This window comes from Carcharodon carcharias, chromosome 5, assembly GCF_017639515.1.
Source record: "Carcharodon carcharias isolate sCarCar2 chromosome 5, sCarCar2.pri, whole genome shotgun sequence".
Taxonomy (NCBI): domain Eukaryota; kingdom Metazoa; phylum Chordata; class Chondrichthyes; order Lamniformes; family Lamnidae; genus Carcharodon; species Carcharodon carcharias.
In genome coordinates this window covers 146,521,185-146,548,292 of record NC_054471.1, presented here as the reverse complement: position 1 = coordinate 146,548,292, position 27,108 = coordinate 146,521,185, and the positions used below count along the sequence as shown (strand labels likewise).

Genomic DNA, 27,108 nt, shown 5'->3' with positions numbered 1-27,108 from the left:
GCCTCCCCCACCGGCCACTTGGACATATTCGGCATCCATCACTTTGAATAACACAGGGTTATTTAGTGCCCATGGCAAGGAGACGCAACTAAGTGCGGCGCCGAGCCCAGCAGATGGCTCTTGGCCACAACACCTTGAGGCTCCCTTTCCACCATCTCATCACCATCAATAAGACATGTGTTGGAGTTCTGAGTATGTGTCTAGCTGCCTCCCCTGCAGGTTGCCCCCAGACTACTCAATTGCGACAAGCACCAACATATGCTGCGGGAGAACCCATCTTCTCCTCAACCACTAAGGCTGGTGTAAGCATGGTCACTATCTGTTTGCCCACCCAGCGTGCACCAAATGCCCAATGCTGTAATGACACTAATACGTCGGGGGTGGGGGGGTGCCTCAAAGACTAAGGCCACCTGCTGGGTTAAATGGCCAAGGCCGATATGGTACTCACCCTTCCAGAGCACAACACATCATTGAAGCGTTTGTGGCACTGAGTTCCTGTGCTCTGCACAGCATCTTGAGAGATTACTATCTCTGCCATCACCTGCCACGCCTGCTTGTTAACGTGGGGGCCCTCCTTCTGTCCTCGGGAAACAACACCTCCCGACGATGTGACAGCTCTTCGAGGAGGGTAGCAAAGCAGGCATCAGAGAACTGAGGGGCACGTTGTTCCCCCACTGGCCTACCCTGCAGCCTGCCCCCCTTCTCCTCTGCCCTGCCCTCTTTTAGAGCCCACTGTGCAAACTGGTTGCTGACCATGGTGAACAGCCTAAAGGAGGTTGCCTGGCCTTTCTTTATACAGACTGCCGGTTCCCCATTGGAACCGGCAGTCTGTACACGTCCGCCGCACACTTGAAATTCCCGCTGTACACGGGAGTCTACAACGCGTTGGGCGGGCCTTAATTGGCCTGCCCGCAAAAAATAATGGCACTACCCATTTCGCTGGCGGAGATTGGCTACGTGCCTGCCGCCAATTGGGTCAGGCCTGCCCGCCCGACAAACATAAAATTCTGCCCCTTGAAATCAAGGATGTTATTTTTGGATGTCTGTCCTTGGATTATGATAAGTCTTTTGCTTTAGACTGCATATTCTTTTCCTCTTGAGGTTGCAGCAGATAAGTAATCATCATTATCCGTTGTCCATATGCATTCATTTCTTGAGTCATTTCAAATTTTTGAAAAAAAACTATTAATTTTGATAAAGCCAAAGCGTATGGATTAAATTACTTAGAAAGTAATAATTAAAACTGAGATATTGTAAATAACACAAGACTTTTACATAACTAGATTGTAAGAATAAAATTACATAGGATTCATGCTCCTAAATGATATCTGGCAACTCTTGACATAAGTATGTATATGGGTTTATTGTATTGGGACAGGATTAGACATAGTGAGATTCCGACTACAGTTGAAAAGCTGCTTGATGCTCGTCATGAAGACTTATGTGAATGGTGGCCACTTGACTGGCACTGTAATTCAACTTAAATTTGGGGACCCATATCCCAGAAATGAACCAACACTTTTAGGAGAAGAATACATAAAATTCGTGAAAGCTTTTTAATAATCCATCCTGCAAATTTAAATAAACCAGTTGTGGGATAAAGCTTCTTTTCTGCTACAACAGTAAGCCATTCTTTGAGGTTATTAAAATCTTGTAACCTTTACCACCACCCTCTACTCAACTAGCTGACCTTCCCTTGCCCTTTATTTTTAAACTTCAGCACTCCCTAAAATGTAATTGGTATGACAGCTTGACTTGAAGATTAGGGAGTCACTGCCAAAGAGTGAATATAGTCTATTGTTAAATAAATAACTACTCTCAAGTCTAAACATCCTGTTGATTAAACAATAACCCAGTTTTTTAATAGGGAGAATATATCAGTAGCATTAAGCAAACACTCTTTGAGTAATCAATCTTAAACCAAATGAGTCACAGCCTTCAAATTTACATTAGCAAATTGCTCTCCAACCTCAAATGCAAGGAATTGGGTGAAGAAGCTCATGGTGCCTTTAATGAGTTTTCTGTATTTCTTGGAAGAAGTTGGCCACTGTTCATGTGGCAGCTCCACATGATACTTGGCTTAAAATAGTAACTTTTAAAATGGCAAATTGAGCATGAAAATGTGCGATCCTGATCTTCATTTACAAATTTTTCCATGAAAATAGCATATAGACATGAAAACGTACATCTTACTGCATTGTTGAAAAACATTGGTGCCATTATGCCACCTTAAGTAGAATTTTAAAAGAAATTGTAAGATTTATGTTACCCCAAATAGTTAACAATTACATAATATAGCATAAGTGTATTGACAGGGCTGTCAGTAGAAGAGCACACATTTTCATCAGCTTTGGGTTTATCTAATTTGAGAATTCTTTTGCTCCAGAGTAACAGAATAGCCTTGTAGATAAACCTATGGCACTTCCTGTCCTGACTGAAAGCATTCACTCAGATGTTTTACAAACAAACCAGTGAATCATTAATTTGGTCTTTATTCTGTTTAAAAGAGAAAGGAAAAAACCAAAACCTCTGGCAGATGGCTAAAACTAGTGTCCCTTCAAAGAACAAGGATAAAAACTTATAAGGTGCCACATTCTATTCATTTTCCTGAAGAAGCCTAGACACTGAGTAAAGGTCTGTGGAAGAAAATAGAGGTCTTTGAAATGTGGATGCTAAGATGTATGCTTAAAATTCTAAATGCAGACCAAAAGACCAATGGAGAGGTGTTTGAAATTACAAGAGCAAAAAAAACTCTATAAAGTGGCATCCAGAAAAGAAAATGTCAGCATTTTGGCCATTTGATCAGAGTTGAAGAGCTACAGAAATCTCTTCTAGCGGGCATGATGGACAGGAGACAGCGTGGTCAACCAAGGTGTACTTGGATGATGGATGTCACAGAATGGTTGCAGACGAGCTACAGTGGATTTGTGAGGATCTTGCAAGACAGACAAGCATGACATTTCATGACACCAGATCTGCTGGTAGGGGTGGCCACAAGCAGCAGCAGTAAATATTTATACAAATCCATTTTAAAAGTTACTATTGAATTTGCTTCCACCACTCTTACTGACATAAATTCAAGAGCAGAACTCGCTGTATCAAAAAAATGTAGTCATTTCTGGTTCATTTCTCAATTACCTTTTAAGTCTGTGTTTTCTGGTTACTGGCCTTTTCTGCCAGTGGAAACAGTTTCTCCTTATTTACTCTATCAAAATCCTTTGTAATTTTCAGCACCTCCAGCAAATCTCCTTTTGGCCTTCTCTGCTCTAAAGATGACAACCCCAATTTCTCCAGTTCCTCCACACAACTGAAGTCATTCTAGTAAGTCATTCTTGTACCATTCTAGTAAGTCTCTTCTGACTCCTCGCTAAGGTCTTGATATTCTTCCTAAAGTGTGCTGACTAGAATTAAACAAGACTCCAACTGAGGCCTAACCAGTATTTTATAAAGGTTTAGCATAATTCCTTTCATACTCCTCTATTAATAAAAACAAGTATCCCAATGTTTTTTTTAACTGCCTTCTTAATTTGTCTTGCCACTTTCATCTTTACAGACGAAACACTCCTGTCATGTCCATAAGACGTGAAAGAGATCAGAAACTGTAAATAAAACCTTACTTTCTGCTTATTTTAAAATGGTCTTTGCTGGACCAAAAACGTGGCTGCTACAGGTCGCATGATTTGCAAGTTGGCTACGGTTCTAGAAACCTCCAACAGTAATTACAGGACAAAACTCAGCCCTCATCCTTTTGGAATCTCACATCCTTCATTGTGTAGATCCTTTATAATTAATGAAACAAGGAAGCAATAGTCTCCCCAGCCTGGACTTATAACAAAGAGAGAGCCATCGAAACTTGTTAGGCTTGAGGAGATGCTGATACCCACCATCTGTCTCCTAAGGTGAATAATGGATTTTGGCCAGATACATAGAAATTGATTGTTAGCCTGAAGCTGACCCATCAATAGGCAACACCACATAACCCAAGCTCCTGTTGGTCTTTTCAACGTTTTCATGTTACATTCCTGGACTCCCAGGGAAGTCTTCTGTTAACATCCAGCCTGTCAATGCCAAAGCAGTGTACGTAGTTGCAACAACTATCCCCTGAATTTGAATGTATGAATAAACAATAGTTCTGATTTAACCCTAAAGCAAGTTTGCTATAAGTTGGTTTAAAATTGACTTCACAAACAGAGGGTTTAGGGGAACACGCCGCAGTCTATTTCAAAAATTAAAACATCTCTGCTTACAGACAGACAGTGATAAAATAAAGGAGTTCAGTTTGCCCCTTTCCCCAGTCCATAACACTAGTGTGGAAATCATGACAATTGATACGTGAACTAGTTTAATCCATTTAGTTTGTATACATACATACACAAATGACCATAAGAGGGTGTTATTACATTTCTCCCTCCTTAATGAAAAGTTACAATGTGTTTGAATTTATAATTTCATACATTTCTTTCTTTTCATTTATTCACAAATCAATCTTAACCACCTTTCCTGATCCAGCTTTTGGAACTTAGGGAAGGACCGTGATCCATCTTAGACCGAAGAAGTTTTCTCCAACAAGGACTGATTTTGACCTTGACTTATACTTGAATTTTCCACTTCATCTGTCTGACTCTGACTTGGATATGAAATAGGCTCTGGTACGACTTGTGTTGGAGTAACTGTTGGTACTTGCCTTGAATCCAAACTATCTGATTTATCAGACTCATTATTCTTACCAATTTCCTCCTTTTTTTTGTGAACCTCTGAATGTAAAACATGATCTCTATGTACAAACCTAACCTTTCCACTACTAAATATCTTGACAAATTATGTGAGGATCACATATTTTCATGACTCTTTGTGGTAACCATTTCAATCGCTTGTGATCATGATTCTTCACTCTAACCTTCTGCTTCAACTTCAGACTTCTTTCTCCCACTTTATCCTTTATCATGATTTTCTTTCTATCATGATTGTTTCTCTTCTACTGATTGCTGAAGCCACATTGAGCACAATGAAAACCTGGGGGAAAGATTTTCACTCAGCGAGTGGGCCCAACCTGCTCGAGCGTGAAATGAGACACGTTGATGTTGGCCGAGCGTGCCGATGTCATTGTGCAGTTGCGTGATTACTCTGTTGGCAGGCGAGCACCAGAGCCGACAGCGCGCCCACTGACAATTAAGAGGCTTGTTATGGCCATTAAGTAATCAATTAACTTAAATTTTTCGCTGCCTGTCCAACCTAACAGCTGGCTGGCAGGCAAAATGACCAAGCAGCCTTTGCGTTTTTTTGGAAACCCCATCCATGAGCGGGATGAGGTTTCCAAAAGCAAATAAAAATAAAATAAAACTAAGATAAAAGACAGAGTCACATGACCAGGGACATGTTTCATAGCATTTTTTTTTCATCTCTCTCTTCATCTCTCTGAGGCAGCTCTGTACCTCAGGGAGATTATGAAGCGCGTGCACTCACCTGCAAGCACGAATGTCACGCTCGCCTGGCTCACCCTCCTCTCTCTTTTTCTCTTTACTCCCCCCCACCTTCAGCTGCACAGGCAGTGCTGAGCGCTGCCACTTGCGTTTCACGTGGGATAGACCTTACTTGGCCCGCCAGCGAGAAATTGCCTTCCGGCCCCAATCGAGGGCAGTGGTCGGCTTCCCAACCACCCCTGCTGACCCCACCCGACATGGGTGAAATTCTGCCCCTGGCTTTGGACTGTCCTCTAAGAAACAAGTAATGTGGTGTGTATTTAGGTAAACAGGAAGTTTGCCAGTCTGTGATCCAGCGAAAAATGAAGTTTCGGAATCAGAGAGGAATTTTCCAGGATATATTGTACCTCTTGTTGGTCCTGGGTTTTTCTCTTTTCCTTGGCCGTGATTTTTAAATGGGTTGTGAGTAAAACTGCCAGTGCTGTAAATTGGAAACAAAAAGCAAAAATTTAGAGTATGCACAGCAAGTCTAACAGCTTCAGTGAAGAGAAACAGATTATTGTAGAGTACTGTGACCGCCCAAACCAGTGCTGCCCTCACATGGCTGGATCCTAGCTAATAGAGTCTCACTCAATTACATGTTCCTCTTTTGCAATTTCACCATTTGCTCTGAGAACCCATAAGCAACATGTCTAAAATTTTGTTAGTTACTGTATTCGATTCATCGGAAACTGTTCAATTCACTTCAAATGGCTACCTATCACCATGAATAGCTGTTTCCTTTCAATGTCTTCAAAATCTACATGCAGCCTCTGCTACGTTCCAGCTGGCCATTTTCACGGTTGCAAAGATGCTGATGGTGGCTCCTTCTCTTATTATTTGATGTACTCTACATGTTTCACTGTTTCTTCTAATGTTCTTATCTAGTCTTGGCCACCAAAGATAGGGATGAGCTTGACAAAGAATCTAGTGAGAAGCTAAGTGTTGATCGCGAAGATCACATAGCAACTGCGATCTGTACTTTTGAGGAATTACACTCTGGCTCCCCACATAACACAGCCTTTATCAACTGACAGCTCATATTTATGCATAAAAGATGGCCTGATTTGTATATCCGTTATCTTATTGGCCACTGATTTGTGATGTAGACATACACCCCTGCCGACACAGGGTTCCTATGAGTTGTGGCCAGCAGCTGATCTACACGCAAAGAGAAACATCCATCCTCCCTATTGGGTTTTACCTCTGATGGTGATCTAGACATCACATCGGCATTACAATGATCTTCTGATCATTTGTATTTAATATTGCACTAATTAAGTAGACAAGACCGAAGCCCATCTCTGCATTTGGGATGCAGCTAAAGTAAGCACTGGAGAATTTGGATTCAGCATAGCCATCAGTGGCTTATGGTCAGTTTTGATCCTGAAAGTACGGATATACAAGTACTTATGAAATCTTCTTACTCCAAAAATCAAAGACAATGCTTCATATTCTACCTGAGCATATTTTTTCTCACTGTCATCGAGGGTGCAAGGGGCAAGTGCGATTGTTCTCTCCTCACCATCATCCAATACATTGGAGACCACAGCCCAATTCTGTATGGAGAGGCATCACATGCTAGCTCAATCTCTTTGGACACATTGACATGTACAAGAATCGTACTTTGTACCAGTTGACTTTTATAACAATGTTTTGTCACACTCCTTTGCCCAATTCCAAGGAACATCCTTCCCCAAGAGTTCTTTAAGGACATAATATAAGAAATGGGAGCAGGAGGAGGCCATTCAGCCCTTTGAACCCAGTCTGCCAATTATTCAATGGATGCAATCAATTTACCAAATTTGGTATGAATTTATCATAGCAATTCACTAGGTCCAAAAACGATCCTTGCTCAGAAATGTTTTGAGTACATGGTACATTTCTTATTGCTTGAACGTTTCTCTTAGTAGAAGGTAACCCATCTTTGTCTACCCTGTGACTCAAATACTCTACAGCGTTTTGAAGCATTCCACATTTGTGTGCCTTCATCCAAACTCCATGCTGTTCCAAACATTTAAGCACATCTTCTGGTCTGCCATCATGGGTCTACCTGTTTTGAACTGAAATAAGTATGTCATCCAAATAGCACACTATTCCCTCAATACCTTGCAAAAACTTGGTCCATTACCATTTGGAAAATTCCAGGGGCTGAAGGAACTTCAAATGGCAGCCTATGAAACTGAACCCTTGTGTATTTATGGACAAGTATGACTTAAGATTCATTATCTTCGCAAGTTGCAGATAGGCATTTGTCAAATCAAATTAAACAGTCTGGACCCCTGACAACAATGTGAACAGATGCTCCATGTTTGGCAAAGCATCAGGCGGATTACATTCTAGTACCTGATTTACAGTCACCTTAGAATCACCGCATATTCTTACACTACATCTGACTTGGATACTCTAAGGGAGTAGGCTATTACTCTGTTCTACCTTAGAGGTAAAGTTCTTAGACTCCAATCTTTTCAGTTCTTGCCCTACCTTCTCTTTTAGAGTATAAGTTACTAGACATGCAATAAACTGATATCGCATTCCTCTGAACCCATACATTAGCCTTTTATCCTTGAATTGCTTTGCTAAACACTTGAGGGCACTTGTCAATCGTTGTGAATCTTGCTTCAGCACGAAAAAGCTTGTTCCAATCAAGTGCTGCTAACCAATTTCTTCCTAAAGAGGCTGGTTTGTCACCTTGTGCAACAATAATGAGCAGTTTTGCATATTGCCCATTGTAGGTGAGCAGAATCAACACACTGCCGATTATGGGAATTTTATCACCTCAATAACTTCATAACTGTGTTCTCAACTTTTCCAGCTAACATTGACTCAACTTTTCAAGATGCAGCGACTCAGGAACCATGCTAACTGATGTGCCAATGTCGACCTCCATGTCTGCTGGAGCTCCGTCCAACGTTACAGGAACCACAATACCGTCTGAATTTCCATTGGGCATCCTTGTGCTTCTGATCGAATGGATCTCCAGTGACCCCAATGACCTGTTGCTGTTCAACAACTTTATGTAATGACTGTCGTTTCTTCTGGCCACTGCTTACTTTGTTGAATTTCTTGCGGCATATTTTGGCAAGATGATCCTTCCTGCAGCTATAGCACTCTGCCTTCAAAAATGGGCCAGTACTGGGTGCAGAATTGTCCAAGCACCGGTGACCGGACTTTGTACCACTGCTACTACCAACTACCATCACTGTGGCCTTCTGCTCACTTACCTGCAGCTTATTTACTTCAGCTGATGACTGGCAGTTGTTAACAGCTCTGCCCTGCAACGCTGTCTCTTGCAATCTCCAATTACATTGAATGGATAGCTTTTTCAAGGCCATGACAAACTCTCAATTAGTCCATTGGACAACTAATCCTTTGTTCAGAAATGATAGCTTTCTGCAATCTCCCACAGCTTGGGGTTCTAGTGCTGCTCAAGCTTAATCTGAGTGCCTGACAGCTGTGTGTCTCTTGGCTTTGTTGGGGCAAGCAAATTCTTGAGCATTTTCTGCACCTGCTTCAGTTAAAAAATATTGTCCTTTTCTTTTCCCCCCCACTGTCATGTTGACAGCATGATTATCAGGATCTTCGGGAATATTGTTAACAGTGAAAAACATTTCTAGCCATTCCACACATGCACCGAAATGTGCTCGTTCATGGCTGTACTCCCCCAGTCACCCAATAGTACCTGTTGACACTGTCATCGTTTAAGGCAGTCCACACATGTGTACAGCATCCTTTTCTCTAGATTGGATTTTTAAGCCAATTTCTCATGGAAAACTTACAAGCTCCTTGGTTGCTTAGCTGAAAGCCCCTCCAGCCCGAGCCCAAAATTTTTCAGCAAGGGAATCATGATCCCACTTTCGTTGCCAAATTTGTCATTTCTTTACAAACAAGATTGGGAAACATGGCCGTGGGTACAAAATGAACTAATTTAATCTGGTTTGGTGTGTTAATGCAGAGAAAAAGGGTTCTATTATAGTCATCTTTTGAAGATTTGTGTAAATACACAAGTGTCTCTGTTCCTGCATTGAATCATTAAGTTTATAATGCCTCTCCTCAGTCCTCCAACCAAAATTTATCACATCACATTTTTCTCTGCATTAATTTCCATCTATATCTACCCATTTCACTAGTGTGCCTGTCCCTTGAACTCTTTTATTATCCATCTCATTGTTTATTACATTTCCATGTTTCTTGTTATCTGTAAACTTTGAAATTTAGGTCTATGTACTCCATCCCGGTCAGTAATATATATCAAAAAGAGCAGTGATCCTGATACTTTCCCATGGAGAACTATTGTATACTTCCCTCCAGTCTGATAAGTAGCTGTTCACCACTATTCTTCGCATTATATCCCCTAGCTAGTTCTCTGTTTACTATTTTGTGCTGTAGTTTCTGAATGTGAGGGCAACTAACTTGCTCTCTGACTTTTGTCAATATAATTTTAAATTTAAGTGCTGAGAGATAGCAAGGAATAGGCAATTATGGCCAGAGTCAATGATAGTACAGTATTAAAAATAGAAATCTGTAAAAATATATAATGTTTAGCAGCTAATTGTTCACATTATCCATGAGCAATACTTTTGGAGATTTTCTTGTGAGCTGTATGGCAATGTATCTGAAATCTTGTGTATAACATGGACTTCTTACGTATTTGTTGGTGTTGTATTTGTGACATTCTGCCTTTTCATGAAGTGGAAAAGCCTTGACCATTCATGTTAATGATTCAAGATGAACAAAACAGGATATATCCAAAACTATTTATTGACTGGTGTAAACTGTGGGAGGTAAAAATAAGATTCAGGCAAGTTGATTAATGGGCAATGGTGGTCAACTGTTGTTGAGTATTTTGGCTGTTAGTGTTAGGCCTCTACTATTTATACTGTGATGTATTCTTCAGAGAGAGAGAGAGAAGGCAGGAGATCAAATACGATACTGTTTTGTTTTTGATGTGTTATTAATCAACTTTGAGATAGGGTAGAAATTTGCGCTGGGTGGGTGGGCACGCACCTGACCCACTCGAGCATAGAATGACACACAATGACATCGGGCGAGTGTCCTGACGTCATCACGCACTTGCGTGATATTTCGGTAAGCGGGCACACGTAGGAATCGGCAGCGTGCCCGCCGACAACTAGCAAGCCTATTAAGGCCATTAAAGTTATAATTGAATAAAATTTTTCGCGGCGGCCTTTGGATTTTTTAGGAAACCTCATCCACTGGCATTTATAACATGTCCCTGCTCATGTGATAGTCACGTGAGGGGGCATGGTTTTAACATTGCTAAGTTTTTTATTTCAGATTTTTAAAAAATCCTCAGTTCCCTGGGGCAGCTCTGTGCTTCAGGCAGCTTTCATTACCCCCACTCGCGCAAACTTCTGCACTCACCCTCCTCCGCCCCCACCCTGGCAGCGCATATTTCATGTTGGCTGGCTGTTAATTGGCCAGCCAGCATGAAATTGATATTGGGACCCGATTGCGGGCGATGGCTGGTTTCGAGACGCTCCCAGGCCTGCCCGCTGCACCCACCCGACGAGTAAAAACCCTGTGAGCAGTGATTTACTGTGTGAGAGGTTTGATCTTCATAAATAAAGTTGCTAGAACTGTAAAGTAAAAATTTTGTAGATTTTAAATTCATAGTCATTATTGCACAGAAAGCTATTTGACCCCTCAGGTCTATGCTGGCTGTCTGTCGAGCAATCCAGTCAATCTCATTCCGTCATTCTATCCCAATAGCCCTGCAAGTTTATTTCTTTCAAGTGGCCATGCAATTTCATTTTGAAATTGTTCATTGTCTCCACTTCTACAACCCCTGTATGCAGTGAGTTCCAGCTGCCTAAGAAAAAGTTCTTACCCACATCCCCCCTGCTCAAAACCTTAAATCCGTGTCCTGTAGTCCTTGTAGCATCAGCTAATGGGAGCAGTTTTTCCTTGTCAGTTACGTAAACAAGTCATAAACTTGTCCAGCTCTGAGATCTCCCTGATTTCTGGAGACTAATGACATCAAGGGATGTAGGCATAGTGGGGTAAAATTGGGTGGAGATAGGTGATCAGCCATGATCCGTTCGAATGGCAGGGCAAGCTCTACAGGCCAAATGCCTACTCCTGCTCCTATGTTCCTACATCCCTATGTTCCTCCCCTAATTTCCTTTGCTCCAAGGAGAACAACCCCACCTTGTCTGTGTCCAGTCATTGATATTGCTTGTTATATGCAAAAAATTTGCATATTTGCAGCAAAAACATTGATTTGTTCAAAGGTACATTTGCAGTTTCGATATAGATTAGCAAAATTTAAGAAGAGTAGTTAGCAAATAATTACAGAAGAATATTGTTATGATCACCGAGAGAGACACCCATAGCCCTTTGTAGATTATCGCTAATTGGTTATCTACTTAATCTGAAATTATGAACATGACCTACCTTTTTAAAAAAAATAATACCTTGAAGAGAGTTCTGAGAAAGGTAGATTGGGAGGTTCCATGTATTTATATAGTGCCATATCAAGTCTCAAAAATATACCAAGACACTTCATGAACAGTTAATTACCCTGAAGTGCAAATTGTTATGCAAAGTAAACGCAACACATGATTCAGGACACCAAGAGAAACTGCTGCTTTTGAAATAGTACAGTGGGATCTGGGTTCTGCTAGCTCAGAAGAAGCCAAGTCAAACAGTGTATTTTTAATTTTCCTAAAGGCTACTGATAAAATTAGTACTATGAAAGATTTATATTATTAGAAAGATAAAGTCCAAAGACATATCGGAACAATGGAATTTACATTAAAAAAGGAGAAACATGTATAAAGGAGATGAGGCTGTGTGTCAAAGGAGAAGGCATTCTAAGATCTAACACACATGTGAAAAGCCTCCAGTCTCTGTGCATCAAATTGTTATCTACAGGAATTGAAGCTGAGAAAACTCACTTCGAATTTGACTGTCCAGGGTATTGTGTGGCTTTGCCTGGGTCTGTTTAAATCTATTTGTTTTTACTGTTGCTGTAATGAGGGTGTAACTGGAAGCCAGATTAATTCGGGGTTTCAGGAGGTATTATAGTAGTAATTTATAGACCTATGCATGTGCTTAAAATCTTTTCTTTTGTTAATAAATGTTTAGTTTTCTAAAAACCTCTGAAGTCATGGTAGCCTTATTACTTCTAAATTCAGGGCACGCATCCCGAAATAAAATACAAATTGCAAAACAATTGTGACTGTGTGATCAAGTGTCCCTTGTGGATTTGATCCTCCTGTCAAACACCATCTGCCACCACATAACACTGAAACTGTATAGTGCTTTGGTAATGTCCCATTTGAGTATGGCGTTCAGTTCTAGCTTTAAAGTGCTGGGGGTTAATCTTGTAACCTCCTAATTCTCTTGCTCACCCCACCCACTGTCTAGACTCTAGCAGTAGATCAATAATTAATACCCCTTCTGCATGTCCCACTGGAATGTCCATTCACTCATGAACAAAGCCCTTAGCATTCATGATCTTGTCATGGATGATTGTATTGATATCCTAGCTTCAGCTAAAACTTGGCCCTTGATCATCATTCCTCTCGCAAGGCCTCTCTTACTTGCAAAACTTTCCCACCCCTTGCCCTGCCAAAAACCGAGATATTGGTAATGTAGTCCTTATGCTTTGGTATTTACCACCACCACCACCTCTAGCACTTTTGCCTCCTCCAAGCATCTCACCTTGTTTGTTTTTTTAATTCATTTACAGGATGTGGCAAGATCATTGGCAAGGGCAGCATTTATTGCCTATATTGAGCCACCTTCTTGAGTATTACTGAGCGACTTGCTAGGACAATTCAAGAGGCAGTTAAACGTGAAACAAGTTGCTTAAGTTTTTCATCTCATTCTTCAGGACAAATTCAAGAATGCCAAATTTCAAACAATCACAATTTATATGATTGGAGAAATGGGTGCTGATTGGTCGGCAGTCAACACTTGTCGAGGCCTTGCCTTGGAGAAAGCAACAGGGAACTGTAGGCTCACCAAGCTCCTGGGTATTTCAAAAACAGCACAAGGCTTGGACATATTATTTTTTGTTTGTGGAGAATGATCTCTGCAAATGAATGTATGTTACCTCTAGCTAGCATAAATGAGCCACATTAGAAGCTTAACTGAGTTGAGGATCATCTTAGAACTCAAAGGTAGCTCTGTTGGCAGTAGAGAAAACACGTTATCTCTTCTCCCTCTCTAATGCTCCTCCTCCCTCACCTCCACCACTGCAAGGAGCTTATGGTCATCTTTATTACTAAGGTTGAAGCCATTTGTTTAGCTGTTTCTGGAACAACACCCTCTTCACCTTGCCCACTATGATTTCTCTCTCCTTTGCCTATGACCGTGCATCTTTTTCTAGCTTCTCATATCACTCTCAGCCTTGGCTCAGTGGTAGTACTTTCACCTCTAACTCAGAAGGTTATGGGTTTGAGTACTACTTCGAGAACACAATTTGTGCTGACAATATATGCAATTCTGATGAAGTGTTGCACTGTTGGGGGTCCTGCCTTTCAGGTGTGAAGTTAAACTGCGGCCTCGTGTGCTCTCAGGTGGATGTAAAAGATAGCTTGGCACTATTTGAAGAAGAACATCAGAGTTCTGGCCACCATTTATACCTTAAACAACATCTCAAATAGATGATGGAAAAATACTGCAGATGCTGAAAATCTGAAACAAAAACTCAGAAAAGCTCAGCTGGACTGACAGAATCTGTGGAGATGCTCTCCCTCCCAGAACCATGATAGGGTCCCCTTTATCCTCAATTTTCACTCCACCAGCCTCTGCATTTAAAGAATCATCTTCCGTCAACTCCAGCTTGAGGCCACCATCAAACACACCTTCTTTTCGCCCACCGGCTTTCCATAGGGACCGTTCCCTCCGGTACACCCTGGTCCGCTCCTCCACCCCCAACACCTCAACCCCCTCCCAGGGCACCTTCCCATGCAATCGCAGAAGGTGCAACACCCACCCTTTTATTTCCCCCCCTCCTCACCGTCCAAGGGCTCAAACACTTCTTTCAAGTGAAGCAGCATTTCACTTGCACTTCCCTCAATTTAGTCTACTCCATCCGCTGCTCCCAATGCGGTCTCCTCTACATTGGAGAGGCCAAATGGAGACTGGGTGGCTGCTTTGCGGAACACCTTTGGTCTGTCTGCAAGCATGACCCAGACCTTCCTGTCGCTTGCCATTTCAACACACCATCTTGCTGTCACGCCCACATGTCCATCTTGGCCTGCTGCAATGTTCCAGTGAAGCTCAACACAAACTGGAGGAACAGCACCTCATCTTCTGATTAGGTACTTTACACCCTTCTGGATTTAACATTGGGTTCAATAGCTTCAGACGATGAACGCCCTCCTCCATCCTCTCACCTTTTTGATCTCCTTTTTTCAATATTCATTTTTATTTTTTAATTTTTTCCACTTATTTTTATTATTTTTAAAATTTATTTCCATTTTTATTCATTGTTTTATTCCTATCTTTTAACCTATTTTTTCCCACTACCGTCCCCTCCCCCCAACCCACACCCACTAAGGCCGTTGTCACTTCCTCACGTTGATCCTTCCAGAGTGCTTACCCTGGTCCAGCTATTATCTCATTCTGCTTTCTACTCTTGATGTCACCATTAGCATCTCCTTTAGCCAGTACTACCACCATTAGCACCCCTTTGACTTTTTGTTCATGACATCTTTTGCAATCTCTTCTTTACCTCCACCTATCACTGGCCTTCTATCCAGCTTCATCTGCTCCACCCCCCTTAAACAGTATATATTTCACCACATTTTTACTTCTCTTAGCTCTGAAGAAGAGTTTAATACACACTCGAAACGTTAACTCTGTCTTTCTCTTCACAGATGCGTTCAGACCTGCTGAGTTTTTCCAGCATTTTTTGTTTTTATCTCAAATAGATGATCGGGTCACTTATTTAATTGCTGTTTATGTGACTTGCTGTGCACAAATTGGTGGCAGTTTTTTTTTCTCTGCATTGCAAGAGTAACCATACTTCTTAAGTATTTAATAGGCTGTGAAATACTTTAGGATATCCTGAGACCATGAAAGATGCTATAAGCGCAAGTACTTCAATCTCTCTCTCAACATCATTTCCAATAAACTGCTGATCATGCAATTCCCTTCCTGACTACCATGTTAGCTAACGTTATAATGATTCCCTCTTGAGTACTTCCTCCACCCCTGCCACACCCATCCTCTTTCAGTACTGCATTCATCAGCACTTTGATCCCTTTGCACTGGAAGTCAGTTGTCAATCTCCAACATTCCTTTGTGCTCAAACACTTGGACATGTTGCTAATCCATGCCAGACTTGCCAATCAAGTTTTCTCCCATGCCACAACACTGAAATGACCGTAATCAGGCACAATACATACTCTGGCTGTGATGCATTATCCTGCTTCAATTTTTCTGACCTGTTTGAAGACTTTGACACAATCACACTTCCCTCCTCCAATACCTTTCTTTTGATCTCCACTGTGCAGTTGTTTCCAATCTTATGCAAGGATTTGGACACAATACCAAATGACAGGGTAAGAAAATTCTTGTCGAGCAATAAACATGTTGGCACAAAGACCAATCACTAATTAAGAGTACAAGCTAACAAGGTTTATTGGATAACAGAGATTGGAATTAACATACCGTTAGTCGAAGCACAGCACGATACACAAGTTCAGCGTGTGTTGGTCTGTCTTTCCCATGGATTGTGGGACTTCTGGAGTTTGCTCCTCATGTTGCTTTGAACCAGGTGAAACTTGTACTTTTAATTTTTAAAATTCCAATAGTTTTACTGGACTTTTGCTGCTGAGGTCAGTACATTTTCTTCTCATTTTCAAAATACAGAAAAAAGGGGGTAAGGCTGATTAACCAAGTTTTCCCCTGGGATTTGGTTTGTGCACAATTAACAATGACTGTGGTCATAACAATCGCGCAAACTCATGAATGGGCTCAAGGCCACCACTTTCCGGCTGAAAAGTGCTCAGTTTCCTTCATATTACCCTGAAAGGTTAAGGTATTGCAAAAATTTGAGCAACAGGTGAAGGTAGCTGTTTCACGCTGCTACTATGCAACATGGGTAGTATTTGCCACTAACAGAATGCTGCCTATCACACAAATGAGTAATGTGGTGTATGAATTTCAGCGCAAGTGTGATTCTAGATATGTAGGCCGTACATCTCAAAGTCTGGCAGACCATATTAAACAGCTTGTGTCTTCCGCTGTTCACAATGTGTAAGATACAGACCGTACCCAACCAGCCTGTACTTCCAAAGTTCAAAACACAGTGACCAACATTAGATGTGATTCTGCGATTGGGCAACATTTTGCTAAATGATCCTCAGTGTGCTAAGAATTATGCTGACAACCAATTTAAGATTGCCAGTTGGGCTCGCAGTGTGGCTCATGTGTGTGTGTACTGGAAGCTACATATATTAATACACAGGGCCCTGCTTTTGTGCAGATAGAAAAAACATGTACACACATTGTACCTGTTTCAGCTAAACACAATAAGTGACAAGGTTCATTTCACAGTGCAATGTCTTGACCAATCAGAGTCAAGCTGCCTGGTTTAAATTTCGAACAATGCTTGGCAGTTAATAGTCAAGCATCATCAACTGGTGTATGCACCCCTACCAATTAGAGCCCACTTGCCAACCAACCAGCACTCTCTTCTCATGTAGCATAAATATGGTGTTTCCCCTAACATTGGTATTTTCTTGCAAATTGTCCTGATGAGTGCAAAACGAAAAGTTTAGATTAAAAATGCCTTTCTTTTTCAGCAATATAACTTGTATCTTTGACCAGAGAACATCTAGTCCATATACCACCTTCCTGGCCAATCAACATTGTGGCTTTGGCTTCTCTTTACTGCTAAGCTAGACTCAATGGAGCCCAAATGTGCAAACGTGTCCTAGCTATAACTTTTTAATTTGCTCCCAAAAGACCTGTGGATTCTTCAAAATACAGCACAGTAAAGGAGATACTAACATTAAGACCTTTTTAACAGCATACCCCAAAATTCATGAATCATCCCAAAAATGCATACAAATTAAGACTTTCTGTCACTAAACCTATGCACAATAGAATTGTTCCAGTCCTACTCCGGCCCCCTTCCACAACTCTTTCTCCGGTACATCGATGATTACTTCGGTGCTGCTTCATGCTCTCGTCAGGACTTGGAAAAATTTATTAATTTTGCTTCCAATCTCCACCCCTCCATCATTTTCACATGGTCCATCTCTGACACTTCCCTTCCTTTCTTTGACCTCTCTGTCTCAATCTCTGGTGATAGACTGTCCACCAATATCCATTACAAACCCACCGACTCCCACAGCTATCTCGACTACAGCTCCTCACACCCCGCTTCCTGTAAGGACTCCATCCCATTCTCTCAGTTCCTTCGCCTCCGTCGCATCTGTTCTGATGATGCTACCTTCAAAAACAGTTCCTCTGACATGTCCTCCTTCTTCCTTAACCGAGGTTTTCCACCCACGGTCGTTGACAGGGCCCTCAACCGTGTCCGGCCCATCTCCCGCGCATCCGCCCTCACGCCTTCTCCTCCCTCCCAGAAACATGATAGGGTCCCCCTTGTCCTCACTTATCACCCCACCAGCCTCCGCATTCAAAGGATCATCCTCCGCCATTTCTACCAACTCCAGCATGATGCCACCACCAAACACAACTTCCCTTCACCCCCCCTATCGGCATTCCGTAGGGATCGCTCCCTCCGGGACACCCTGGTCCACTCCTCCATCACCCCCTACTCCTCAACCCCCTCCTATGGCACCACCCCATGCCCACGCAAAAGATGCAATACCTGCCCCTTCACTTCCTCTCTCCTCACCGTCCAAGGACCCAAACACTCCTTTCAAGTGAAGCAGCATTTCACTTGCATTTCCCCCAACTTAGTCTACTGCATTCGTTGCTCCCAATGTGGTCTCCTCTACATTGGAGAGACCAAACGTAAACTGGGCGACCGCTTTGCAGAACACCTGCGGTCTGTCCGCAAGAATGACCCAAACCTCCCTGTCGCTTGCCATTTTAACACTCCACCCTGCTCTCTTGCCCACATGTCTGTCCTTGGCCTGCTGCATTGTTCCAGTGAAGCCCAACGCAAACTGGAGGAACAACACCTCATCTTCCGACTAGGCACTTTACAGCCATCCGGACTGAATATTGAATTCAACAACTTTAGGTCGTGAGCTCCCTCCCCCATCCCCACCCCCTTTCTGTTTTCCCCTTCCTTTTCTATTTTTTCCAATAAATTATATAGGCTTTCCTTTTCCCACCTATTTCCATTATAAAAAGAGAAAAAAAAATTATTTATTTTTTTTTTACATCTTTTATGCTCTCCCCACCCCCACTAGAGCTATACCTTGAGTGCCCTACCATCCATTCTTAATTAGCACATTCGTTTAGATAATATCACCAACTTTAACTTTAACACCTATGTGTTCTTTTGTATTATTGTTGTTGACATCTTTTGATGATCTGCTTCTATCACTGCTTGTTTGTCCCTACAACCACACCCCCACTCCACCTCTCTCTCTCTCTCTCTCCGCCCCCCACACACACACCTTAAACCAGCTTATATTTCAACTCTTTCTTGGACTCGAACTCAAGTTCTGTCGAAGGGTCATGAGGACTCGAAGCGTCAACTCTTTTCTTCTCCGCCGATGCTGCCAGACCTGCTGAGTGTTTCCAGGTAATTATGTTTTTGTTTTTGTTTTGGATTTCCAGCATCCGCAGTTTTTTTGTTTTTATTACAATAGAATTTGATCGTTTAAGTATTAAAATTAAACAAATGTGATAAAAAGGTGAAATCTAACGCTTACTTATCCACACATAACTGTAGCATCTCTAGTAATTGCTTCTCTTACCACCCATCACACCATTACCTCTGGAGTCCCCAAGTATCTATTTTTGGCCCTCTTGTTCCTTTACATGCTATTCCTTCATGATATTTACAAAGATGTGGCATAAGGTTCCATATATAAGCCAATGACACTTAGCCTGAGCTCTCCACTACCTCGCAGAATCCTTCCATCCCTTTCCTGTTTCAGATCCAATTTCAGCTCATCTGCCATAATCCGCATCCATATATTTGACAGCTCCAGATTCAACTATTCCAATGGTTTTCTGGCTGGCCTGTCATTCCTCTGCTTTTGTAAGCTTCAGCTGACCCAAACCACTGCTCATTTCCTAATTCACACCAAGTTCCGCTAACCCTCGCCCTTGTGTTAGCTGACCTAGATTGACTTTCAGTTCCCCACCACTTCCATTTGAAAATTCTCATCTTTGTGTTCTAATCCCTTACAGGCTTCCTTATCCCTGTAACCTCCTGAAGCCACATAACCTTCCAAGAACCCTGCGTGTCTCCAACTCTGTGTGTCCTAAACAGCCTTCACTCACTGGTGGTGACTGTGTCTTTAACCGTTTTGGCTTTGAACTGTAGAATTGCGTCCCTAAACCTCTCCACCATGCTCTCATTCTTTAAGTCCCTCCTCAAAATATGCCTTTGGCCAAGCTTTTGATCGCCTGTCAAAGTATCTGCTTTCTTCATTTTTGTCTGATTAGGCTTCTGTGAAGTGCCTTGATAAATTCTAGTTATTTTGAAAATGCTACATAAATGCAAATTATTATTATTCTGTGAAGGGGCACGCAAAATTCGACCAATAATGCAATGGTAGATATATTTTTGTGTGGTGCTGTTATGAAGTTACAAAGCTCTTTGCTTTATACTATTATCCATTGACTTGATAGTTTGTAATTTACATTTAGCTAAGATCTTTGTTTGGAACTTCTTTGCATGTATAATCAACGGCCCGGATTTTGCAGTTGACCTTGAAGAAAGCCAAATAAAAGGATCGAGTGATATCTGTGGCATGAATTTTCCCTTTTCTTGATGTTATTTTGAATCTGGTGCCAGGTCATGGGGATCTTCAGGTTTCCAGCAACAATGAATGTCATCAAGCAGGTTAAATAGTCAAAAACATTGAAGTATTCTCACAGACAACAACCAGAAAGTAAAATGCAATGATGACCTTTCATTTAATGTCATTTTACAGGAAGCAAAAGCAAATGAATGTGACATACACATGAGATTAAGGCTGAAGCTGAAGTATCATGAACAAGCTTTAAATAAAAATTAAGAATAGGTGTAATTTTATCACCATTGTGGAGAAATTTGACAGTCCACAAATATAAAATTAGTTTTTCAGGACCAGAGAGGTTGATCAGTCATAATTCTGAACCTAGTTCATGGTTTAAAAGCTCAAGTTACACTTCATTCAACAATATAACATTTTCAGGGGTTTTTACAATGAGACTAATGGCATAAAAGAGTAGGTTCTCATCAGTTCAGCAATTTCTAACCGATACTGTCTAAGGGGCTTTCCACAGTGCACCCTATAGAGAAGTGTAGAATTACTGACGTCAACATGCAAACTGCAGAAGTTGGTGTCAGTTTCACAGGAGTAATGATGGCATATGATGTCAGTTTTGCTGTAATTACTACCTCAAACTTCCGGTCATTATGTTTGTCAAGTCTCTGTGGAATGTAATTAGGAGTGAGGGCTCTTCTGCATGCAATTTTACCACTCAACTTGGCATTGAGAGGTCCAATAATGTCGCCTCCGCTAGAAAAGTGGTTGTTCTTACTCAAGCTTTTGAGTTCCGTAGCCCGCAATTATTGAATAATGGATCCAATGATGTGCGGACCTTGCTTCCTTCTCTCGTGACCTGCACCAACATTCCAAACAGGTCAGCCATGCTGATTTCTTCCCCCAGGGAATATGTGGTTGAAATGCACGTTGGAAATTGTGTTGGATTTGCTACACTGCCCAAAGATTGATCACTCTGCAACTCTTGTTCTATATCCTCTATGTATACAATAGGAAAGTGTGAAGTGATGCTTTATTCCTGTATTTTTGGGTTTCTGTCATGAACAGCACTTATTTATATAACTGTCCTGACCCTATCTTGACATGGTCATTTTAAAAAAAATTTTCTTAATATTCATTCAAAGGTTGTGGGGATTTCTTGCAATGCCAGCATTTGCTTTCCATCCCTCATTCCCCTTGAGAAGGTTTTGAGCCATCTTCTTAAACCACTGCAGTTCCTGTGCTGTAGGTATACCTACAGTGCATGAACCACTAATTCTGCAAATCTTTTTCCTCAGCACACACCAACTATATAAATGTTACTAACTTATGGTGACTTAAATTTGAAAATTAAAATAAATTTGATTTTATGCTGACAGAGTTCATAAGCAATTTCACTTTTAAACGGTGTTTTGGGCTTTAAAATGGACACTTTCTATTTGCCAACTGGTATCAACTTTGATAATTCAAGCAGTGTTACCAATTTTTTTCTAAACCATGGCATTTTATCATTTTCACCAAGTTAGGCATAGGAGCCAGCTGTCTTGCATATTCACTGCATGGTCCCTGAAGTCTGGGATTCTTCTCCTCCTCCGCCACCACTACATCCCTGACTCTCTTTCTATGGCACTCCTTAAAATTTACCTCGCAATGTTTTGGCCACCTGTCTTAAAATCTCTTTTTTGGGCTGGGTTTCAAATTGTATTTGATAATGCTCCTGTGAAGTACCTTGGGATGTTTTATCATGTTAAAATTGCAGGTTGGCAATGTGTTAAAACAGTTATTTTTCAACAACAAATATATATTGAAAACCTGGCTATCATGGCCAGTTATAATAAGCAGATACTTAGAACATATTTGGCTTATTTTCTATTACACAAACCAAAGGACAGGAATTAAGTTATCACTGCTTGTTTTGGCTAAACTTTTCTTCCAATTTTATTCTTGAAAAAGGGCTGTTCCACAGTCTTAAAAAAATATATGGGGAAGGATTTTGCACTTGGCAGGGGTGCTCGGCAGGGAAGCTGACCGCCGCCCGCGATCGGCTCCACACCGCAATTTCATGCTGGCAGACCAATTAAGGCCCGCCCAGCATGGAATGTGAGCAGCAGTGCTCAGTGCTGCCTGTGCGGGTAGGGGGAGGAGGGCGAGCGAGCCTTGCGTGATTTTTGCGCATGCGCGCGAAAGAGCGCTTCATTCTCCCTGAGGCACGGAGCTGCTTTAGGGAGATGAAGTGATGTTTTAAAAAAAAATGAAGGAAATAAAATTGTTGTAAAACATGTCCCCTCATGTGACTCTGTTACATCAGCTGGGACATGTTATTTTTGAATTAATAACATTTTTATTTGATGTTTATTTGCTTTAGGAAACCTCATCCCGCCCGTGAATGAGGTTTCCTCAAAGATGTAAACGCCACTTGGCATTTTCACCTGCCTGCCAACCGTTAGGTTGGATGGGCAGCATAAATTTGAATTTAATTAGCTTCTTAATGGCCTTAATAGGCCTTTTAACTGTTGGTGGATGCGCAGCCAACTCCGGTGCACACCCGCCAAAGGAAATATCGCGTGATGTGCGCGATGACACCGGATGCTCACACAACTTCATCACGTATCATTTTACAATCGGGCATGTCTGGCGTGCACCCGCACACCGAGCGTAGTATTCTGCCCATTGTCTTAAAATGTTTTCCTTATTATCCTCTTGGTGAGAGATATAAAAGCAATGCTTTGAGCAAAAATAATGCAAATTTTAATTATTTTCACAGTTAACATAGACAAACATCAAGTATAAATATTGTGTAAGCAGGTTGCTCTAGCACATTAAATATTGTGTTTTTATGTTAATCAAAAAATATTAAATCAAGTTAAAATTAAACTAATTTCCAATTTTCTTTGCCAAATTTCTCTGCAGCATTACATAGTGTTACTAACGGGTCCTCCTTGTATACAACGTCTTTAAATTAAAGATATCTTTTCAGATCGCCTACTCCAAACTTCAGTAATTTTCCCAGGATTCCCCTCCTTCTAAATTAATCCATTTGTTCTGTTCTTATGAATCACCCATCCCCCAGCTTTAAAATTCTTCAAAATCAAATTGTGAACATGAATATCAAGTTAGATTGCTGTTCTCAATTTGATAAACATTGACAATTCTATCTCCAGAAAGTGGTCATATTGCTCTTTGCTTAAATTTAGTCAAAAAGGGTTTCCAAATAAATTTCAGTTGGTGGAGTAGAGAGAAACTGGATCATTGATGCAATTATTTTTGAATATTTCACAGGAATCCAGGTAACTGTTCCAGCCATGGGAACAGCTGTTCATTGTGGATTTGTGCCATGGGCCCAGGAGGCCAGGTTGCTGTAAACAAAATTTTCTGGAGCCATAGCTACATTATGGACAGCCTGATGATCAGATAACAGGTAGGCATTCTGCTTTTAACTCCAGGTCTGGAACGGTTTACCTGTTTAGAGATGATTATAATTATGTTTGGGGTGGTGGTGTGGGGGGGATGTGGCGGTGGTGATATTGTACAGTTCAAAATAAGAGAAAGTGGGTGTTAGGTTAAAACTCTGGGGTTCAAACTTATGACAAAAATGTTCAATCTTATGTTGAGAAATATGTTAATCAAATAAATCAGTGTATTAAAAATTAAATAGAGGATCTGCTTCATGCCCTGCAATACCTATTATGTGTACGTTTATGTAGAAATCCAGATAATTTGATTTTGGTGATGTTGATTGATTGATCGATCAATGTTGGTCAGGAAAACTGGGATGACTCCTTTTCCAGTTGTGCCGCCACTAACCATTCACTGGAGAATCAACCTAGATTATGGGTTTGAACTTTTTAAGTTGATCTTGTATAAAAAAAACCTTTTTCAGTTCAAGGCAAGTGATATCACTGAGTCTAATGCATAAGTGATTGGCGCGAGGCTGTCTTTATTTTAACTTAGTCAACTTAAGGAATAGTATCATTTTTATTGCTAAATTGAAAGAGTGTGTGGTACACAGACCTTTTTGAAAATAAGGCTTAGTAATAAATAACCAATAAAATGAAAGAGGGAGAATTTTGCTACCATTTTTGCCGTTTAGAATCAAATCTATTATAATAGATGGTATCCAGCTGAATATGGAATTTATTTGTTATGCGATCTGCAGAGTTTACAGCCTGGCAGTCAGAAATTGATTTTAAACAGATTCAGGTCTCGTCTGACCTCTGATTTTTATTCCAAATGAGAAACTGCAGAACCATTTTATATTTGTTCATTTCTTAAACCACTTCATGTGTTCCCATTCAAATAGCTTAGAGCTACATGTATTTGGGCTTTTGGCACCAATGAAATTGTGTGACTCAGTTACTAGTTGAAATTTAGATATTGTCACATACCTCCTACACAAGCTGCTGCTTAAATAAACTGGTCATGCAGATTGTACATGTGAGGCAGTAGAACAGCAAAAAGCACTTAGCAGTTGCAATTGTTTGTATTTTGAATTCAGAGACATTTATAAAAAAAAGACTTTGTTTTAGCCAAACGTATATCTTTATCTCTTCTAATGCAAGCTATCAAATATTTTTGGTACTATATTTGAAAATCCCCAATATATTCCAAAGCAACTTCAATCTGTCTTCAGTTTTCTTCTTAAAAAAACACACACTTGGAACAATCACACAGAACATTTTATCTCAAAAATTACCGATAACCAGATGAGTCATACCAATTTTATTTGAATTTAAGTTCAGTGGAACAGTTTTGTTTTAGGTAAGAGAGAGAGGAGAGAAGACCAGATAGTACGAGAGAGGTAGGAATGAAACAAAGAGAGGGAATAATGAAAGATGAAGGAGTGGAAAAGAGTGTGACGGGGGAATGCGCGACAGGGGAGTGGGTAAGGGGGAGAGAGCAAAAGTGATGAGGGAGTGGGGAAAAATGGGGGGCAAAGCACAGCTAGGGGGGAAGTGTGGGAGGAGAAGGAGACCAAGACAATGGTGGAGATAGTGGTGGGTTCTTGGATGACATTGTGAGAAAGGTTTAAGGAGCTGATATTTTTCAGTGGGCCATTTTGTCTCTATGAGGGGAAATCTTCACTTGGGAGGAGAATGCATGCAAAACATTTTCTCCTCAGTACAACTCTTTTTTTTCTACAGCTTTGGCATGGGAATGCAGTGGGAAAGAGGGTGGGGGATTGCAGTCGTCATATTTCTCCTTGACACAGGTGAATGTTGGGTACTGCCCCCAGTAAATGCTCAGCAAGGGCAAGGATGCAAACTTCAAACTCTTTTCCTTCTTAAATTCTGAAAGCCTTGAGCGCCCGATCACCAGCATTCCAACCTCACTCAGGTACAAGACCCCTTCAAAGCACTCAAACTTTTGATTGTATTCCAAGTCCTGCCTCCACTTGTCCATGACAATAATACATCCTTCACCACATGGACTGCAGCGGTTCAAGAGGGCAGCTCACCATCACCTTCTTGAGAGCAACTAGGGATGGGCAATAAATGTTGGGCTAGTCAGCGGCGCCCATACAGTGTTACTATCTATAAGTATTCCGCTCCAGGTGATACCAGGACCTACTTCTTACTTAAATTATTCAGAATGAGATGGCCCTACCCAAAATAATGATTGATCCTTAGATATTATCCATTACCAGTTTTCCTAAGGCTGTTTTCAATGCTAATAAATTATTATCCCTCATAACCCTTTGGCAATACACCCCTGTTTTTGTAAAACCTTTCACTCACAGTGATCAATACTATGCAAGGATAACGAATAACGAATCTAAATCTTATACAGATGGGGCATATAATTCCTGTTCATGCTATTTTTAGTAACACTTTTGTATTAACATTTCCTTGTCAATATGTTTAATTTGAATTGTCTTGTCAAATTTATGTTCCATAATTACAGTTTGACCCTTTCCCACTGGCGGTGCCGTAATGTTTGCACCTCCTGTGTCCAGCTGCACCGCCATTGGTGACAGAATAGCACCTATTTTTCTTACGCTGCAACTGCTGAAACTTGAATTGATTCCCAGGTTACTCTTGCTGCACTTCACACACACGCAATACCCCAAAATCTAACGCTGCTGCTCACCAGACTGCATTGTGCCCCATTCCTTTGTCCTGAGCCCCTCTCAGCTTCCCTCCTGGCGATGTTGTCCTGCTTCAAATTTAACCCTGCCAGGATTTCAGCACCGCTTCTCGATGAATTCCTGCTGTCTGTTTCTGTGCAGAGTTCCTCCTCAGGCCTTCTTGCCATTGCTATTTGGTGTCCACCAGTATAGGGGCCAAGGCAAAGGGTTTCTCTTCAATCCTTCCAGCTTGCTGACCCCACAGCAAATATTGACCCATCTGGCTGCCATAGCTAAGGCTGGGAACTCAGAAGATTAGGAATAAGTAGTCAACAAAGAGCCTAAGTGGTTATAGAGAGGAGAAAACGGAAAGGGGATTGCAGTGAGGGGCACTATAAAGGTATGGAGTATACAGAGGTGCAGAAAAAGTACAGGATAAGAAAGGAATGAGACGGGGAATGAGGATTATCATGGAATGTTGGATAGGACAGGAGGAAGAACAACAGAGGAAAGCAAATATGATCAAATATGAGGTGAAAGGATCACCATAGGAAGTAAATTAATCAGACCTCACAAAGCAAACAGAAATTAAGATGGACAAGATGTGATAGTGATCAGAGAGAGGAGATTACAATGGAATTAAGAATATCACAGGGGGATGATGCAATAGGATATAATAGGAGTGCAAAGTAATGAA

General features: G+C 41.2%; 1 protein-coding gene across 1 annotated transcript in view; it reads left to right on the top strand.

The window, feature by feature from the left end:
- The window catches only part of gpr63 (G protein-coupled receptor 63), a 161,704-nt gene that overhangs the window by 34,481 nt on the left and 100,115 nt on the right, over positions 1 to 27,108 (top strand). The window contains exon 2 of the mRNA XM_041187245.1: positions 23,627 to 23,765. The gene's annotated coding sequence lies outside the window, so the exon portion shown is untranslated. The remainder of the gene's footprint in view (positions 1 to 23,626; positions 23,766 to 27,108) is intronic.